Here is a 7184-nt window from a genome sequence, read left to right as displayed (position 1 = left end):
AGACAGAGTGTATGGGAATCTCTATACTTGTTAGCATACAGCCAGGATAGCTGTGCCTGTAATGCTGAAATGTGATCAAACTGTCGAACAGCACAGATGTGATGAACACAGGCATTCATATCCAGTTCTAGATGTCATGAGCTTTCCTGAGATAGGGCTTGCAGCGTAACATAACTGTAATATATAATTGGACGTCTATATGTTTCTGCAAGTTTCTTTTCAGGTTAAGAGAGAGTGTCTTTTTATATTTTTGTAATGCATGGAGGGATGCTGATGACTTCTTGCACATTGCAGTTACATGCTCAGGCCAATTTAGATTTTCATCCATTGTTAATCCTAGACTCTTTGCTAAAATAGAGTGGTTGAAAGCTGATATATGTCCCATGTAAGGTTATATATGTTATAGGTTCAAAATATTTTGTGCTGATGATCATAGGATAATCTTCCCATACTGCCCAGGTCTTGGATACGTTCAGCTTTAACCCTACATCATGTGACGTTTTTATACAGCCCACATATCAGTACTATGATTCTCATTAACTGTCTTCAGATTTACTGGTTTTGCGCTCATAAGGGGAGGCCATGACATTGGGATTGCGGATTAACTACAAACTTTGTACACCTTTGATAGGCTATTAGAACAACATAATGTGTAAGTAGTAAGGTGCACTACTCTGGCAATACTGAGAAAATCATATGTGAAGTTTTACACTTCTACTATGTAACTGATGTATCAGTTCATATGTGCTGGACATTAGAATTCATGGTGGTCAAGCAGCAAGCGTTAGAGCGTTGTCGGACGAACACGTATGAGGCAGCTGTTTGACTCCTGCTCAAACCTTCATTTTTGCAGGACAAGTGTAAGTTCTGTGACACTCAAAAAATTTACACCTGTACTATTCATTCTTGCTACATTAGCAGCATCTCACCGCTATGCAGATTAACTGCCAAATGGGGCCTGCCTCTGTGTCTGTAGCTCAAAGTGTGAAGTTGAAAAGTTGTTCTGGGTACCTTATCAAATTATGTATACAAAGGATTTTGCAAATCATGACAGGCATACATTTTCAGGAAAACACTATGCATTTCTTCAGTTACTTGTCAATAGTAATAAATATGTTTGTTTCAATAATTAAATTTAATTAAAAACGGAGATTAGTTAAGTAACATGAAATTCACTAAAACCTCAAGCAAATTGACATTTTTTTAAAAATCATATTATCTCCCATATGACATACCCATTAAATAATATGACCAGTGGTGAAAAAAATATAGATTAAATACTAATTTTGAGCAGGAGTCGAACCGTTGCCTCATAAATGTTCATCTAATTTGACCACCATCAACTCTAGCATTCAGCACCTATGTACAAATATATACATGACTAATAGATGGATAAAATTTCTCTTTCAATTTTCTCATAATTTCCAGAGTAGTGCATGTTTCCACTTGGACATTATGTTGTTTTAATGGCCTACTGAAGATATGCAAAGTCTGAAGTAAATCTGTGATACGAGTGTTGGGGCCGCCCCTTGTTAGGTATGGTTGGAGGTCATCAGCATACATGTGGTACATGCAGTGGGACAAAACTGATGAGAGACTGGAAGACTCATGATACTGTCTGCCTCCATTGTGACTTTATGCTACCAGACATGATGCTTTCCTGGTGACCATCTTGTATGAGCAAAATGGTTGCACTACATTAGGAGAGTTATTTAGGGTGCTAAGTTTGGCAACTAAAATGTTGAAAGTGCCAATGGCTTTCCTGAAGTTTAAGATGCACATGATAATTGCCTTTTGTTTCCATGGCAACCTTCTGGTTATCTGTTACCTTTATTAAGCCAGATGTTGTACTGTGATATTTACAGAACCTGAGTGCTATTCATCAAGCAGATTCTTTGAAGTTATGTTCTTTGTTAGCTGGCCATGGACTATATATTCTAAGGCCTTGGTCAGTGTAGCAAGAATGTAAATAGGTCAATAATCAGAAGCCACTGTGGCAAATGTCCTTTTTAGGTAATGGCTTAATTACTTCATCTTTCCAGGCCTCAGTGAACACTCCTGTGGTTAAGGAGTATTTTGATCATGTGAACTTGTTAGACAGATGGTCTGCAAGTTAGTCCACAACTCCCCCTCCACTTAACAGCCAAATACTGGCAGTTAAAATATCATCCATCACTAGCATTGTAAAAAGCTTCCTCCGAGTTGAATGCCTCTGAAGCAGCACGCAGTAGTGACATTGGCTATGAAGGTAATTTTTAATACAGTGGAACTACTTAATAAAACTTGTTGTTTTGTAGTACATACTTCGTTAATTTTTTGGTAGAATTAAAACTTGTAAGATACTGTGATTACTATAAATTTATTTTTGATCTCATGAGACTTTTGGCACTTGTACAGGGTGTTCAGAAACTTCAGGGACAGAATGTGTTTACTTTGAGTTAGTATGGAGTGGGACAGAAGTTGAAATCAGGTAGGTTTAATTTTATTGTGTAAAAACAAGAAGCAAAAAGAAATGCAGATGGGAACATGAGACAAATTTAGCTATAGCAGGAATTATATTAATAGAAAAAGATAAATGCAAGAATTGAATAACACACTAATGAATTTTCTTCCATATTTCCAGCATGTTACATTTCTCCCTGTATGCTGACTGTCATCCTTATTACAAAGTTGCGCAACACTGGATTTGGGAATGATCATTCTAAGGGTACAAGTAACCTCTGCTTTCAGTTTTTCAAAAGAAGTCATCCAAGTTTTGGAAGTCTTCCATTTAAGAACGATCACAGCCCGTCTTTGCACATTGTTCAGTCCAGGCTTCTGTGTACCCATCCATATAAGAGACCCTTCAGGTCTAATCCATAATGTAAACTTCTTGTCCAAACAGTCTTGACCCAGAGTCCAGTCATGTCCAGAGGCACCATCCAGTCACATAATAATGTCATTCACCAGGCCAGTATTGTTGAGTTCATGTAACAACCAGTGAGATAACATCTGAAGGTACAGTCCCCTGTCACAGACCCATCAAGGAAATACAGCTTGAAGATAAGATCACTGGTCCCTAAAATGATGTGAGGAGGGTGTTGGTTAATGCCTTCATAATAACGAGGTTTTTTTTATCCAGATTAAACATTTTGAGACCAAGAGTTAAGATGTACAACATAAGCTTATGACAAACTGCAAGTAACAGTTTGCATGACTAACACCACACATTCATATTTTGATCACTTAATTCCTTGAAGTGGTTGAGTCAAAATGAACAATAACATTCATCCTACAGCCAATGGTACATGGAGATTAGAATGTTTATTTCCCTCTACCACTTCTTTTTCTATGTTGCTGGTAAATGAAGAAAAGGTGCATTCAAGCATTCAGTGAGATCATTATCATTGTCATACTTCTTGGGTCTTCCACTACATGGTGTATCTGACATAGATCCAACTGCGCAGAATTCATTTTCATTTTCCAAAAATTAGCTTGCATTTTTGTAACTTTAGTGACCTATATCAGATGACTGGCATACAAGGTGATATGTTTGTAGGTGATACCTTTGAAGGCATCCCCTACAAACAAATCAGTGGTATGCCAATGATCACCTGCATGTCAACACAGTCATGGGTCATCTAAAGGAATCCTTCCTACACATCCAGAATTCCAAAAACGTCATCTGATTCAGATTCATTGATGACATCTTCATGATCGGGGTAGAGGGTGAGGACACCCTATTCACATTCCTCTATAATATCAACACCTACTCCACCTGGTTCCACTCAATTTGATATGGCACCTATCTTGATGCTAACCTACTCCTGAAGGATGGCTACATCAGTATCTTCATCCATATCAAAGCTACCAACCACCAGCAATACCTCCACTTCAACAGTTGTCACGCATTCCACATCAAGAAGTCCCTTCCATATAGCCTAGCTACCTCTGGGTGTTGCGCCTGTGATGAGCAGTCCCTCTCCAAATATACCAAAGGTCTCACTGAGGCTTTCACAGACTAAAATTGCCCTCCCAACCTTGTACAAAAGCAAGTCTTCCATGTCTTCTCTCTCCAGGCTCCCACGACCTCCCATAGTCCCACCATCTACTCACAAAGGAGCATTCCCCTTGTGACTCACACCACCCTGGACTGAACCAACTGAATCACATTCTCCACGAGTGTTTCTGTGGAGTCCTGACAATTGTCTCAAATAGGGTACCTAAAGTATGCTGCTTTCTCGGATAGCTACACAACAATTCAACCAAAACACATTAATGGCTTTTATTACAATGAAGTAGATTGACAATTCTTAACTTTGGTCTCCAGCAAATGGCGACTTGCAAATAATTAACGTCCTTTGCTATATACAATGTTCATACAAGTAATTCACACAAGTTCATATGAATCATTAATAATGGCTCTTCTAGTGCCTCTCCTGTAGCGTGTGGTTTCTAGTCTGGGTCCGCTAGTGCCTCTGCTAGTGCAGTCTTCCACTCTTGACCTGAGGCTGGCAGGAGCAGCACTTATATTCCTTTTGGATAGAGGCCAGTCCTGTCGTGGTTTGGTCCTAGTCGCCACACTACTGGCTGACATCGTCTCACAGCCTTCTCTGCTGTTGCTTTCTTCTTCTTCATGCGGCTGCTTCTCATTACGCTGGAACAGTTTCACCTACCTCATCACACCCTGATCCTACCTGCTACTCTTGCTGCCCCCCCCCCCCCCCCCCACTTGACGTACACAGTGGTATTCTGCCACCAACCAAACTTTTACCCTATATCTTCGTCTGTTCCTACATACTCCACCCCTGCTCCCAACACCATGTCTGATGGCTCATATCCCTGTAATACACCTAGATACAAGATTTGTCTCATACATCTGACCACCACCACCACCACCACCACCACCACCACCACCACCACCATATACTCCAGTCCAGCCACGAAATCATCCAACCCATCAAAGGCAGGGCTACTGGTGATAGCAGTCGTTGATATACAAGCTAAGATGCTACCACTGTGCTGCATTCTACATAGACATGACAATCAATAAGGCACGTGTCACATGAATGGCCACAACAAACTGTGGACAAGACAGAGCTGGACCACCCAGTTGCTGAGGATGCTGTCCAGCATAACATTCTTTGTTCAATAACTTCTTCACAGGCTGTGTCATCTGGATTCTTCCTAGCAACACCACTTTTTTTCTGAATTGCGCAGGTGAAAACTCTGTCTGCAATATATTCTACGTCCCCATAACTCCATCATTCCCAACCTTGATTAGGTCCTGTTCTTCAACCATTTACTCCCTTTCCTGCTCCCTTTTCAGCACTACACAGCCTTCTGTTCCACCAATGCACACAGCCTTCTCCCCCTCTTTACTACTCTCCTTTCCCACAGCCCTTGCGACCCACCCCCCCTCTTTGCCAGCATCTAATCTCCAAACCACACAAAGCTGCCCTTCCCTACCATGTCCCCACCTCCTCCCATAAGCAGAACTTTACTGTCATCTATCCCTATCCTGCTATCCATCCCCCTCCTCACCCCAGCATCCTCATTACCTGTAACTCCCAGATTTCTTCTCCCATCATGTGCAGTTGCTCACAGTCCAATTTCAGTGGCCGTAGACAGTGGTCATTTGTATGTGAGCTGTCTATGCATGAATGTGCGTGAGTGTTGTCTACTTTAGAAGGGGTTGTTGTGCCTGTCTGTGACCCAGCATCTCCTCTATATGGTGAGTAGCAAGTTATAATTTTCATAATACTGTCATTATTCCAAACTGGATTTTCCCTTGTTTGATAATAGACATAAAAATGTGTGATGTTCAAGTTGTTGGAACAAAGGTTGCAGATAGGCAGCACTATGTTCATCATTGTAGAAAATAGAAGTTAAATAATGATGTTTGTATTGAAATTTCTTGTTGTCTTTTTTAATGGCTCAGCTCATCATTCTGGAATGAAACATTGTATGTTCTTTGCTAAAATTCAAGGTTTCACGTGTTTCTGAACAAAAGCTTTCTCTCTGTAATCAGTGGTTTGACATAATGTATTCATGAAAAATTATAAAAATAATTAGTTTCTGTTCACATATGTGAAAATGCCACTGGATGAATTTTTAAATGAAACACTTTTTTAGAAGCACTTGAATGTATTTCATGGTAATCAGAATCAAAACACTCTTGAATATAAACACTTTCTGTACATTGTTAAGCTTTCATAATTATATAGTACGTAGTTACAATGGGGGCAAGACCCAGACTTATCTCCACCGTATCCACTCTTCACAAACTCACAACACTGACATGTTTCTAAGTAAATGAAGTTAACAAAGATGTTAGTTTTCACTAGTACATTACGTTTCACGGATATCAAAGCAGTTTGACAGATAGTCACCAAAAATCATAATAGCCTAAATTTCCTTTTAGAACACAAGGTTGCAAATTTCAAAGAAACAATGCCAGAATATAAATGGTATCAAAAGGTTCATTTGAAACAACTGCATTGTCAACTACTACTCAACAGATGTCATAAAGTTATATATTTGTTCCAAATTATGTAAGAAAACACACCTTTCTGTAACATGTATTTGGTAAATTGGTTCTTGAAAGATATTAAGATTACTATTTATTTATTTTTGTTCTTGTTTGTCTTGCACCACATTTACAAAGTGTTCAAAACCTTCAGCAAGAGAACATGAGTACTTTGATATAGTAAACTGGTAAGACAATATCAGCAATTTTTCTCCTCAGCCACTCCTCACATGACAAAAAAACACTGTCAGAGAAAATTTCAGCCGCCACTGATTTTGTGCTAGATTATTTCAAAGTTGAACTCCATTGAAGTAGCACACTTCAGGTATGTTAGCTCAAGATATGGTTGTTTAGTAATGTGTAACAACTTAAGAAAACCTGTTTTTCTGCACTATGTATTGGATACATGTGTAGAGAGTTACTTATTTTAAAATATTAAGGTTATAATAACTCTTTTACTAGAGATGTGGAGAATCCATGTCTACAGAGAAGATTTATAAGTCTACAGAAACCCATTGAGATTATTGATCCCTATAATAGCCCAAATGTTTAGATTACTTATCTAGCTACAGGTATGGGAGCCTGAAGATGGTGTAAAAGAAGCACCAGAACTGGTAGTCGAATAAATTAATGAACAATGGTCAGTATTTATTTTCTTCTAGTTGTGTTGGCTATG

Source organism: Schistocerca americana, chromosome 1 (genome assembly GCF_021461395.2).
Source record: "Schistocerca americana isolate TAMUIC-IGC-003095 chromosome 1, iqSchAmer2.1, whole genome shotgun sequence".
Classification (NCBI taxonomy): Eukaryota; Metazoa; Arthropoda; class Insecta; order Orthoptera; family Acrididae; genus Schistocerca; species Schistocerca americana.
This window is presented reverse-complemented; position numbering follows the sequence as displayed.